This window comes from Linepithema humile, chromosome 3 (assembly GCF_040581485.1).
Source record: "Linepithema humile isolate Giens D197 chromosome 3, Lhum_UNIL_v1.0, whole genome shotgun sequence".
NCBI lineage: Eukaryota > Metazoa > Arthropoda > Insecta > Hymenoptera > Formicidae > Linepithema > Linepithema humile.
This window is the reverse complement of record NC_090130.1, coordinates 3,522,593-3,536,811: the sequence shown is the minus strand read 5'-3', so window position 1 is coordinate 3,536,811 and position 14,219 is coordinate 3,522,593. Positions and strand designations below refer to the sequence as shown.

Below are 14,219 nucleotides of genomic sequence, written 5' to 3'. Positions count from 1 at the left end.
CGACGCTCCCTTATGCATAATAACCAGCCGCCTGGCGGATTCCCCGCGGCGCCTCCGTCCCGATAACGTAACATTATTTCCGTCTAATTCACGCGAATCGATACGATAATCCATCCATCAACGTTACGGCCGCGCCGCGCTCAGGCGGCTCGTTAAAAATGCAGCCGAAATCACGTCTTGATAAATGTCATGCCCGATCGGACGCGCCCGGCTTCGTTAAAGCGAGTTTTAAAGTAACGGATAAACGTGTTGCAGTCACTCGGTGATACATCGCGGGTCATTCGTCACCCTGGGAGTCTCTGGGAAACGAAGAAACTCTCCCTGCAGACGGAGAAGACGATTGTGTATTCGCGCGAGCGTGTAAACGTTATTACAAAGAGGTGTAACGTCGGGGCGATGTAATAACGACTCGTTATCGCCCAAGTTTACATATCGTTAGAAGTAAACGCGCGCGACGCGCGTACTTATTAACATTTCATCGGTGAAACAGAATCAATCTTCCTTACAAATTTTACTTTCGAAAACTCTGTTCACGAGATATATTTCGAGAAATGCGGAGTTTGTTAAATATTGCGGTTTCGGATATTTTGATTTTTTAGCATTGAAAGTTTCGCGTTAGTAATTCGATTTTGCCGATATTTTTTATTTATCAAGTAAAACCAAGCTTTTATTCAGATATCCACAAATGTGGAAATTTTCGCTCGTATATAAAAATTTCGATAAAATTATGCATAATAAAAAAATACATAATAAAAATACAACGCATACACTGCGGAAATAATTTTCAAGTATCTATCCAGAAATTAAGAGTTTAGAATAATTTAATTCGCTTAAAAATACCGAGAAAATAAAAGAGAGTATAAATTTAGTTTTCCTTATTTTAAGAGATTAATTTCAAAACTTTTAAACTTTTTGAAAGATGGATCGCATTATATTAAATTAAACTTTTCAGTTTAGCTATATTTCAAATGCTGTAGCAACTCTATAAAGTGGAGCATTTAACTTGAATTTAGATTATGCCTGTGGTGCAAATAGTTAAAATATTTCGATCAAAAAAGTTTCATAATTTCAAGGGGTATGATACATCTAAAAACTTTAAATGGATAATATAAGAGAAAGTTGAGCAGGACGGAAGAATTTGTGTAAATAAAATTATATGTACCTAAGTGAATAAACAGCACCGTTGAATTTCCTTCGTATCTATTCCATTTAGATTCCAAGCTCTAGAATAGCGAATTTGTTTTTGCCGATTGGAACAGTAGAATGTTTTCAATTCATCTCGATCTGTTCTACAAACTTTATATTAATAAAAAAATGGAATTGGAATTTGAAAAAGGGACGTGGCGATATTTCAAGAAACTTATAAAAAATCTTGTGGATATCACACTCGCCCGATTTGAGAGTTTTGTCGAAAGTATTTTCATTTCGACACGCAAAACGTAGATGATCCAGATAATAACACTAAATCCCCCACTCTGCGCAGCGGCCGAGGATCAAAATGATCTCACAATTCTCTCCCTCGTTACAATCGACCCCACAGCTCTCTCTCCCCTACGCGTGAAGATGCTTCGCGGGATAAGCACGGCACGAGAAAGAAAGTAAGCACGCACCCGATGAAATTAAGTAAACAACCATTGTCCGCGAGATGACGCGCGATATGATCGACGAGAGCGCGACTATAGAATCGGACTGGGGTGGTTTGTGGACATAAAAAATTCCTTCCAAAAAGCTAATGAGACCCGCACCGGCGATCATTGTTGAATCGGCCGTCGGTTTATTTTGGATTTCAACTTCGTCGGAGAAGCTGACATCACCACATCGTCGTTTGATCGCCGAATCGAGCGACCAGCCAAATACATTCGGTCATTCGAACTACCAGATGCTGCAGATGGACAGCCTGGCTACTAATCACAATAGAGCCCTTCTCACCCATATACACGGTGTCTCGAATTCCGCGCGTGTTTCTCCACCCTTATTTTGAATCGACAATCGTAGTTATTTTTGAGACGAGAAGAAGTTTTCATTAGCAGAAAAAAACTTCATCTGACACATGACACACCTCTTCTTTTACGCGTGTAATCGTAGATATTTTTCTAACTGATTTTCAAGTGAAAATCTACCAACGCTGGAATCTATTTAAAATTGAAAGAAGAATAATATTTTACACTTGTTTCTGCGTTTCTGTTTGCAGCTGAAAATCAACCGTTGATATTTCGCTATTTTTCTTCAGAATGAATTCACTTGAAAATTGACCTAAACCCGTATATGAGAGGAAGAACGGAGGATCTGGAACACCGTGTATAAATATCTATACACATGATCCGAGCGTTACCTGCACGCGCGTTGCAGGCTTCTCTCTGTGTGCTCGCCTTCTGTGCTCTCTTCCTTTCCCCATTTTTGCCAGGTAAGCAGTGGAAGTGCACGCGGCACACGAAAATGTTCCCGCAACCGCCGCGCGCGCGCGTGTGTGTGTGTGTGTGTATCGCGGTCTTTGTACGCTGGACCGCTGACAGGAAGAACCAGGCGTGACGACATAATTTTCATCATCTTCTCTCCTTATACCTCCCACGTTATACGTAATTTCGCGTAAATAAAAGACCGTGACAAAAAGTCGCGACGACAAGAAAAGAAACGGCGCGAGATAAAAAGTCACGGAATTGAACGATAAAATGGATCGGTCGCATCTGCAAAATTTCCGTTCGCTGTGTGCGGCGGTCCTTTGTTACCCCGCCGTCTCGAACAATACGTATCCGCGAAGTTATCGCGTGCGCGCGCGCGTGCGCGCAAAAACTCGCTGCACTTTTTTTCCTCTCGGCTGCATTTGCATTCAACGGCGCGATCCCGCGATTCTAATTTGTCGCTCGCGAGTCTCGAGAGACAGCCGAGAGAGATTAGCTCATCCTCGTTTCGTATACACGCGGGGAATAATATCTTATTCTCTTCGCACACACTCAGGAATTGACATCGCGTGCGCGGGCGTGTCGCACTCGCGTCGAAATAACGCGAGTAAAAAATGCATACGCTTTAACGCCCCGGCGCGTTAGCACGCCTTCTGCAGCATTTACGTCAAAAGCGTGAAGTTCGTTTCAAATCCTCTTATCGTCCTTTTCCTTCTCTCTCTCTCTCTTCCTCTATTTCTCTTTTCTCGCTCGCGGCATTTACTCGCGCGCGCTTTCGAGCATTAGAACGTGCCACCTTCCGGCGGCACAAACGGGCAAAATGGTGCTTTTCACACAGACACACTTCACAACATATTTTTTGAAAAATTCCCCAACCATAAAGGACATTAGATGGCGTTTTGCGGCGGACTGTCCGAGCGTTCTGGACCGGTCTGCAAGGTGTTATAAACTTTTAAAGCTGTGTGTATTATGAATGAACGGTAGGGCCGCGAACCATATGGCGAGAGTGCAAGGCGCGGTATTTCTGTGTATGTGCGCGCGCGCGCGAGGGAGAAGCGATGAAGGTAGAAGGAGAGAGAGAGAGAGAGAGAAAAAGGGAGAGAGAAGATAGCGAGGGGAAAGAGAGATCAGAGAAGAGGAGCACGCCACGGCAGATTGAACGATGACAGCGAAGTCGATGGCTTCTTAGGGCCATTTTATATAGAAACTCAACGTAGCGCGTAATGCAATTTGGGACGTGACAAATGTACAGCAGGTAAATTCTCCGGGACTCGCACGATGCGCGTGCAACCCCTCCCATTATTGTGACTCTCAGCTGCTCTCTCCGCTACGTCGCTCTCGATACAATCGATGAAATTCTTATTCGACTAATAGCTTTCTTCGCAGCTTTTTTTCCTCATTGTTATTGGAATAAAATGTGCGGCGTGTTTTTGTACTGTGCAAAACGATAAGTTATTGTTCACACGGCACGATTTATGCGACAGAGAGTGATTGCGGTACTTATAAAAATCCACGCTTCTGGTTGATATTTAAACTTCTCGCTCGCAATGCGAGGTAAATCCTTCCTATCGAGATTTTCGATATGTTTTTGTATGACAACCAACTATAAATTGAGTCGAATTTGTTACTGTTGACTCCAGGTTAAACGCAATGTCGACGTATATTTGTGCGCAAAGTGGGTCACAGCGCGAATTCAGAACGTGCATGCGTATTGTGTGTGTGTGCATGTGTGTGTATGGAATTAGTACAACTTGAGACCAGAATGTTCCACAATTGTCATTTGATTAATTAATTCTACGTTTGCCCGATGAAATTGACACTTATGAGATATCGTTAATCGATAAAAGAGATACGCGACGTGCCCTAAGTAGGCAGACGGCGGCAGTTTAATTGCAACAAAACGAGAATCCATTCATTCAGTCAAACGACTTTCGCCGCCTCTACTTTCCGTCTGTCGAGCGTGCGATAACTCGCACGCGTTACACTTTTAATTGCACCGAAGCAGAAAGTGCGTGAGGAACAGTCATTATGCATTCCGTACGAGAGAAATAATGCGTACTGTGTAATTTGAAACGCAATAAATGTGCCCTGTGTAGACAGGTAAGTCGTAAAACCGCAACAATGCCCGTACGTATATCTCTTTAATATGGATTTCACCGGGGTGTGTGCATCCTCTCCTCCTCTTTTTTTTTTTCTTTTTTCTAAAACACCGCACAGTAAATCAATAAGTCTCACAAAGTAACGCGTCCGCGAAGCGTAATGCAGTGTATGACAAAGTGTGTGCCTCGGTTTTTCTTTACGACGCATTTTTGAATTTTAATTTTAATTCTATTCTTTCCGTCTTTCCGGAACTCGAACCAGGACGGAATAAATATTATACCATGAGAGATAAAGCAACATCCATAAAGTGTAATATAATGTACGTACGGCGAAGTGCCGCCGTCTTTTTACAATGTAGACATTTTTGAATTTTAATTTTAGCTCGATTCCTCTCTTCTCGAAACCGGAGCAAAATAAATATTCGAAAAATGAGAGAGAACAATGAAAGGCCATGTACCAGTGAAGAGCATACGTACACAAATTGCATTATAATGGAAAACAATTTAACTACTAAACATTAATTTACAATTATTATAATCTAGACGTCGCCATAAATGTGTTTGTTCATACGGCATAATATATTCATATAATATAATAATACTGCTGAATAACCGTATGCATATACTATTATATACGCTTATATAGCTGATATGCTATAGTTGCAGTGTTTAATTATTCTATCGAAATAACAAATCGGTTGAAAAGAAGAGAAAGAATCTACATAAATAACGCTGTATAAGCAAGAATATAATTCCAATATTATTAATATTATCAATATAGTCTGTTATTACAACTTGAATATTAAAAACACGTTTACCCGTATAACAAGGACGCGGCAATACTCTAGCCCGATATAAAAATGCTAAACTTATATCTCGAGACGAGAGGGCATTCGCGCTCGCTCGCGCTCGCTCGCGCGCGCGAGTTTCGGCAAGACGTTCATCCGGAACCAGTTTGGCGGGTTTTTCGTTGCTTTCATTGTGACCGGCGCGGCACCAGAAATTCGTGAAAAACCGTGACGAAGGTTGATAGAGGAGGGAAAAAAAAAATATCCCTGCCGCCGGCGTGTCCGGTGGATGTCTACCGGTAAATTGCGGACGAGCCTGAATTTCTTCGACCACATTATATATCGCCGGAACTTGCTGTGCACATGCGGGCGTGCGTACACGCGTGTGTGGCATTATAAGGGGGCTCGGGTCCCGGCGTGCGCTTCCGTTGTACATAAAATTAACATCGTGCCGACGACCCACAAATCGAGCGAGTTAATTTTCTAAGAAAATTAGTCGAATTTGAGGAAGCTTTTCAAGGTGTAAATAAATAACACAAGTTCGTTGACTTTGGAGATACTTTTCGTCTCTCTTTACCTTGAAACTCGCTTCGATAATGCGAGACGTTATTCCAATTTCGTTGTTTGTTTTTCACATTTCGTCATGAGTCATCCTTACATCGCCGTCGAGCGAGGTGAGACAGAGACGACAAGAAAGGACGACATTTAAATAACGATTACCCATCCGCGACGACTGCAAATTGAATGCAATTAAATGCCTTGAAACTGAGCACGGACAGCGCTTATTCGCTGCACCGAATTTATATTACAATCATCGTTTATTTTCTCCTGCTTCCGGCGCTCTTCGAGAAAGGTGCTTGTTCTCGTCGCTGAATAATGTAAGCGGGTATATAACGCTCGTACATAGAGCTGTATTTTTTATTAAATATACAGTGTCCCAAAAATGGATATGAATACTGGCTTAAATTAGAAAGGTGGGCGGCGGTAATTTCACGATGCAAGGTTTAACGGTGACAGAATTATTTAATGCTGAGAATTAAAAGGGCTTAGCTTAAGTAAGCTCGAGGAGAAAAAATGGATAGCACTCGGATCTTTCTGTCGGTTCTGCGCTGTTTTTACTTGAATAAAAGTTATTCGATTTAAAAATTCAGTTTCGAAAGCACGCGATATCGAAAATATCGCCATCGAATCTAACCGATATTGAAATTGGCAATTTATTGGAATTTGCCTATTACTCGAAATTTATACCCGCAACATTTCACTGAAACGCACAAATAACACATCGTAACGCGTTGCGAATATATTTTTTTGATCACCGAGAGCAGCAACGCGTTCCGTGCGATCCGATTTACCCAGCATCCGCTATAGGAAACAACATTTCCTCGTTTCTAATTTCGCGACGTGAATCTCGCGACACGTTGCGAGAGTAAATTTCGGGCACTGGGCGAATTCCGTTATTGCCAGTACACGTCCCTAGCTATAGGAGATGCGATAGCCCCTGGGATTTGTGTCATCCTGTATACAGGGTGCCCTAGAAATCTCGATCTTACGTTTAACGACAATTTCCCTCGACATTTTCTCCCAACGTGAAATAGACGTTTTCTTAATGAAAAAGAAAGAAAAAAAAAAAGAAAAAAATCGAGAGGACGATAATTTGGAAGATTAAAGGCAAGTTCATCGCACAGCAACTACTAATATAATTCGTTGCACAATTAAGCTCAGAATAAAGTTGAAATAAATTTAAAAAAAAGACACCGCAACATTATTATTTGTATTCAAAGATTAATCGTTTTTCCGCTACATTAAATCGCATTTTAAAATGTCTTTTTGTTGAAATTCCTACATTTTCGCATTATCGACTGCCCTAGATTTTCGTATTACTGATACTCACGCAGACTTGCATTCGTCTCTGATTTAAAACAGTTTCAGAACTCGGGAGCCGCGCCGCGAGTTGCCAGGAAACGAAAACATAAAACGCACTAGCGAAACCTCTCTGGGTCGTTTTTACGTCAGCGTCGTAACGGGGGAAGTCGAGGAAATCGGAAGTCGATGGTTTCACGACCGAGAATTAAATCGACAGCGGCGCAAGCAACAGCAAAATAAACAGCAACGGCGAATAAAGCGCCAAGGGAGAGAGAGACGCCTACGTGCGCGAGAGCGCCTATGTACCGCAGCAACATTATCGATATCCACTTTTCCGGCGGTACGATCTAACGACCTTACGCCAGAAAAATGCAAACGTTCGCGGTGGTAGCGCAGCGTCGAATGCCGATCGTGAAATACCTCGATAAATAAACCCCGGATTCCCGCGAGCAAACGCGTAGTCTCGGCGGTGCTCGCGATACGCGATACACGCCCGCATGCTGCACACGCGTATGCGTGCAAACGTAATACACATCATCCGATCTCCTCGTGGCACCAAAAAAGCTTGGAAACCGGCCGCGTGCGCGCTCGCTCCCGACGGCTTAAGTGATTTGCATGCGCGACAGGTGCAGGCGTGCGAGTCGGTGTATTACGTGTTTAATTCACGTGTCTCGCATACCCGGCGTTACGATTCCCGCTGATTTCCATAATGCAGCCAGGATGCCGCGCCGCGCCGTGCCGTGCCGCACCGCGGAGAGGATCCGCCCCGGATCGCTGGCCGTATTTTTTGGCGCGCGAGACAGATCACCCGGCGACCGGAGCGCGTTTACGCGGCCTATCGATCGCGTTTAACGCGTGTCGCCGCCAACGCGCGCGCTAGCCAAATCGATCGACGACGCGGCGTATATCATCGAATTAGTTGACAATGCCTATTAATTCTTCGTATCCCCTCGAATCGGAAGAATAAATTATGATCATATAAATATTTTTTGATGGCAAATAATTACTTTTTGAGCACTGTACTAGAATAAATATGAACAGAATTTTGTCTCATTATTCATAATTAGACCGATAAATTATGTATAATATTTGGATGTATGTTTGGACCTTCTTTGCAGCATAATAAATCATTTAAAATAAAATTGAATATAATCGAACACATTTGTCATTTCAAGTACACGTGTTGACGTGTACAATGCATATACAAGATATTGTTAGGACTATGATTATAATGTTGAAATCAGTTTTTTTTAAGTTTTGTAAAAATTTGTGAAATACAAAGCTGCGAAATTTCCGAAAAATAATACCTCTAAGGCTTTTCTTTTGACTACTTCGTTTTTCAATTCAAAGAGAGAAAAATGATGTTTTTGTTCATTTGTTCTGAAATCAATACACTGCTATTTTCCTTTCTTAAATAAAATCTCAATCAAATGATTTGTTCGCGTGTTACGTAATTGCGTACATAATTCATTGACACAGCTGACCGAATTAAAAAGGTCGAAAGGAGCCCCGTTGATACATTCGCATTAAAATTTCAGTGAAAAATAAATCTTTAGTCGAGTCGTGTGTATAGCGTGTACGGCCTTTATACTGATTTCAATAGTATTCCCTCCCGGTTTCGCCGAGTTTCCGATTAAGGACGCGTTATCAGTTCTGCTTTTCAAAGACACGGCGCGTGACAACGACGATGACGACGACAACAACGACTCGCGCACTGGCTGGCGGCGCCGTAAATGTAATCACTGGGGAACGTAGCGACGCCGGGATTAAACACAAGCAACAACCTTTGGGGTATGAGTTTCATCGAGCGAATATCTACCGCATCGGCTGCGTTCCCAGCGGGGATCGTTGAATTCTAAGTATTCCGCTCCGTCTCGTCTCGCGGAGCGTGTTCCGAATATACGCGGCTCCGCGAACGCCCGAAACAACAACGAAAAAAAAACCAAAAAAAGATAGAGATCGTAAACGGGGGAGAAAAGGGGGGGAGGGAGAACGAAAGGGGAAGGGGTGGAGAGGAAAATAGTCATAAAACAAAGCGCGTGCCCTCTCTTCCACCCTTCTTCCCCCCCTCGGCCGCTTTAAAGTTCTAACGACCGGTCCGGCCCGATAAAGCGTGTGCATATACGTGTACAACGGCGGCGATGCAGCGCGGTGCGGAGAGGCGCGCGCATGTACACGCGTGTGTGCTCGCGGATGAAAGTCCACGAGGTCATCCACCAGTAGGGAGGCCACGATGCGCGCTCGCTCCTCTCCGCGCAGCGCTGCCGCGTTGGAATTACGTTCGATGTTGGATTAACGTACCGAAAACTCGTTTACGTGTTTTGTAATTGCCGGACACGGCGGCGAGTAACCCCGGAGACGGCAGCGGGGGATCCACCGCGACGCCACGCGACGCCAGAACAGTCCTGGAAAATGTCCTGGAACGGCAGCGCGCGCCGTTCAACAGATTAGAAACGGAAACGACCGCGATTCGAATGCTATTGAAGTTGTTCCCCTTTTTTTTTTCATACGTACAATACGCGAATGAGAATAGCGGTTTAGTGAGCGAAAGCTGTTTCAATTGGAAAAATTTGTATCAGTAACTCCCGATGGAGTTTAACCTTTTTATATTTCATTCTAGTTTTATTCTTGTTGCAGATATCAGCACGAAAACGATTTAATTTTTAAGTGGGCAATTTAACATATACGCAATCTAAACTTTAATGGCAGATTTTCTGAGTGACTGATTTTTTTTTTCGTGATAAAATGTCGGCGAACGGAATTTTAAAGAGCTAAATGTATAATAAGATTATGTTTTTAACTAATTTCAGACGCAAACTTCTGCTTTAATAAGATTTTAAGACATAGCTGCAAAGTTATATAACGTTGAAAACCAAGAATTTGTAATGAATGATGATCTTCTTCGATATTTTTTTCGTTAAGAAACAATTAAATATCTTATCAAAAGATCATTAAAATAAGGATCGCGAGTTGCGTGAACATTCTTTACATATTTTTCTAATTTCTACATTTGTAAATATATTTCTAAAAATATAGCGATGTTTATATCCTTAGAAATATCTCGATAATTTACATCTACAGGTTGTAAAAGATCTCTTCCTATCACTAGTTTTCCCATGTCATAAAGCTTATGTTTCAAGAAACTTAGATTGTATAGATAAGAAGAGGAACTTACACATTTCACTCTTTACGTCACGTTAAACTGCTTGTTTTACGAAATTATCGACAAGATAGAAATGCTTCGCATTTACGATATATTGCCCAGATTCATTACCTCTATATAAATCAGCATAAAATAACGATGTCGTAAATTAGCAGCGAGAAGAAACGCTTAATTGAGCGTTCCTTAAAATTTTACTCGCCATTACTGCGAAGTTCTCGATCCCTAACTAGTTGGATCTCACATATGCTGCGCGTTCGTACAGCTGAGGGGTTAAGGATTAATAATAGTAAAAGATCCGTCTGTCCGTTCTTTGTACGAGCCACTTTCACGGCCTTAAACACTCACGAAGAGACACGACGCAGGTTTATGATCGTGTCAAATCGTCGGTTACTCATGCGTGCGTCGAAACTGCCGAACGAGCGCTTTTTGTGCTGATCGAACGCTACAACTCGGGAAATTGGATCAAGCCCAGTAGCTGGACACATAACGATACGTCTTATGTGCGCGTACGTTTTATATCTTTAATTCCGGACAGGTCGCGTGAGGTCAGTGACCGCCGATTGTCAAATGGCAAATTGCAAGAGTGACATATTGACGATGAATTCTTAGCAGCGATAACAAAATTACGTGTTTTAATTGCGACTTGTAAAAAGAAAAATACAGAACACATTCGTGATCAATTCAGATTAAGTAATAACAAACTCTTATACTTGAAAATACGATGTCGGAAAATGAAATTTAGCCTCTTGCGAAAAAGTCCACTTTGTAATTTTCCACTTCGTAAAATTATTACGTATAATTATTAAACTCTTCATTTGATAGTACAAGTTCCATAAATGACACGCATAAAAATATGCAGTCTACTTGGGAGCAAAATCCGATCCTTATCGAGGACGATTACTGCAAAGATATAACGACTTCGCTACCTTATAAGAAACGCGCTAGCAATCGTAGCGACATCGTCGATTTCTTTTAATCGGCGTAACGTGAGTCACTTCTAAAACTGGCAAGTTAGAATCGCCGAAACGAGAAGAAGCAACAGTAGATAACGAGACGAGTACTCCGTCTCGGTCCAACGCCACTTCCGCGTTATTATGTAAAGCTAGTATTCGCTATTTTTTCGCATCGAAAGAGATAAAGCTGGCAGAAGAGGAAGAATGAAAGAAAGAGAGTGAGAGAGAGAGAGAGAGAGGAGAGAGTGAAAGAGAGAGAGAGAGAGAGAAAGAGAAAGAGCTCAGCCGTCACGTCGATTCTACCCATTTCTGGATAGCTCTCCACGGTGGTTCGCAACGGTTCAATTGGATCAAGCCTGTCTCTACGCGCGATGCACCTTGCACAAGATCTGCACGGATGGTTCTCGAGCTCGCTGTAGCTCGAAGGGCGCGGTCGAAGAAGCGCGAGACGGAAGAAGACAAGAGAAAGGATATCGCGTTATGAAAAATCCCGCCGCGGATAAAGCCGAATTTACACGGTTCAACTCCTGGTGACCATCCCGAATCGTCTCGAACGAACGCATTGGACGAACGAGTTTTTGTTTTCGGTAACATTGACGGTGAACCACCCACAATGCATTCCAGTGCGCGGTAGAGAGAACTTCTGAAAAAAAATTCGATAAAGAATACATACACGATTTCGTCAATTTAAAAACTCTTTAATTATAGCGCTAAAATATCGAAAAATATAATTTCCCAGCTAACTTACCAAAGATATATCTAGTTCCGCTAGTTTTATTTGACAATTTTACTTGAGATACAGTTCTAAAGATATTGATTTATAGAAATTTTATTTCATTTAATTACCAACGTTTGTCGTTGCATTTTGTATAAAGTTTAATTACTCATATATAATAATTATAACGCATAGATACAAATTAATTAATAATTATTGCGTATAACTTTTGTACACTGAAAATTGCATTATGCGTCAGACGATTAAACCAACGCGGATAACATTTTATATGATTCACCTTCATGATTCATTTTCGTTGATTCATTTCACATATTACAGCAAATGTACGAGACGCTTTAACGGCGCCAAGCCGTCGAATAATTTACCAAATTTTTGGCGCTGTTACAGCGATCTCATACTCGATCAGCCAAATTGAATGCAGATAACGGCTTTACGTCTTTCCGCGCTCGACGAATAAGCGTTTCCCGAATGCGTTGTTTATCTAATCCATTTTTCGATGATATATATATAGGGGCGCTGATCAAAAGTGAACCGTGTAAATTTGTTTTCAGCTGTACACGTGATACTCATTTCTCTTAGGATTCCCGACTAGCCGTGCATGATCCTAATATGCGTGAAAGCTTCTTACAAACGATTATCCTCTCATCGTTTAACGAATGACGATTTTTATGGGGACACTATACACCGTTGGTTGCTTCGTTTGAGATAATCATCGAGAGGAAATTGCGTGAACTTGGTTTATGCTGCATACGCGATTCTCACTTCTTCCGGGATTTCCGACCAGTCGCGTATAAATTTAATATGCGTTAAGCTTCCTATAAATGAGATTACTCTTCCATTCATCGTTTAATAAGGGACAGCTCAGCAAGAAAGCACACCACGATTCACTTTTCACGTTTCGCCCGGAATGATCATCAAGAATAAATTGTGCAAATTCGACTTAAGACAGCTTCCATTCTTTTTTTTTTTCCCCAAAGTGGGATTTCTGATTCAGTCGTGATTTTAGTTTGCTTTAAAGCTTCTTATCGTCATTTATCGCTTAACGAATTATGATTTTCATAGAAACGCGATTTGCCCGATTTACCGTTCGGTGTTTCCTCCGCGATAATCGTCAAAAACGAATCGCGAAAACTCGACTTGAACTCCACACGCGAATCCCATTTCTTCCGGGCCTCCGCGCATAACTTTAATATGCGCGATCTCGGAGACGGAGACACGTCGCGGTGGTTGTCGCGACAGCAAGGAGAATGACAAAACGACACCGCGAGGCGGATCCTCTCGACGACGAGGCGTACCGAAACCGAGACAAACTAATTGTAAACGAGCTTGGAGAAGAAGAAAGTGGCGATTGCAAGAGAGGAGAGGTAAAGAGCCCAGCGAGCACAGCAGCGGCAGAAGACCCTCGTATTCGACGCCGAGATTCCAGTTTCTCCGTTAGCCGAGAAGCGAGCGGCGATCGCGGAGGAGATGAGAGAAAGGCGGCGAAGGGGAAGGAGGGGGAGAGGTCTCTCGGTATATACGCTGAGGCAACAGCCTAACTCGCCGAGGTCGGGTCGAATAATAAAATAAAAGAGCACGTCGGGTGGATGGGGTGCAAGGTGGTAGCGTGGTAAAGGTAGAAGAAGAAGAGGAAACTGCGCTACGGGAACGATGGGTGGTTACGTATGGCCGTGTGAGTGGCCGTGTACGTGTGCGTGCGCGCGCCTAGTGTTGGTGAAGAAAGATGCAACCGAGGAATCGAAGGGGAGCGCGAGAGAAAGAGGGATCTCGACGTTGCCACATGCTCACTGAATTTCCGAGGGCCTCAAATATAAAGGCCGTCTTTATAAGACCGCCGTGCGCTTATGCGACTGCCTTCGAAACTCGCATCAAATTCTTGACGTCTCATTAAACATCGTCAGGTTTCAAGGAGTTAAACGTTACGCCGCTTTACGCACGGCGGCCCGCTCCTACGTGCACAAGTAACGAATCGCCGGACAGAGGAACCGTTCTTTCTTCCTTGCCCGCTGCCGCTTTCGCGCATTCTCATTCTCCGCGAGGCAGTCTGCCTGGATGCATAATATTATACACGATCTAAATAAACTGCAGGTGCAAACTCGGGAGATTAATAGAACTCGTTAAAAGAAGTAATGAGAAACAATAAAGATTGTAAACATTGTAAGCATAAACGTAGTCTCGGAGACCCGCGTAATTATTGACTACATTCTAGCAAATGTAG

General features: G+C 42.7%; 1 protein-coding gene across 3 annotated transcripts in view; it reads right to left on the bottom strand.

The window, feature by feature from the left end:
* The window catches only part of LOC105676557 (uncharacterized), a 120,506-nt gene that overhangs the window by 98,815 nt on the left and 7,472 nt on the right, over positions 1 to 14,219 (bottom strand). The window lies entirely within an intron of this gene.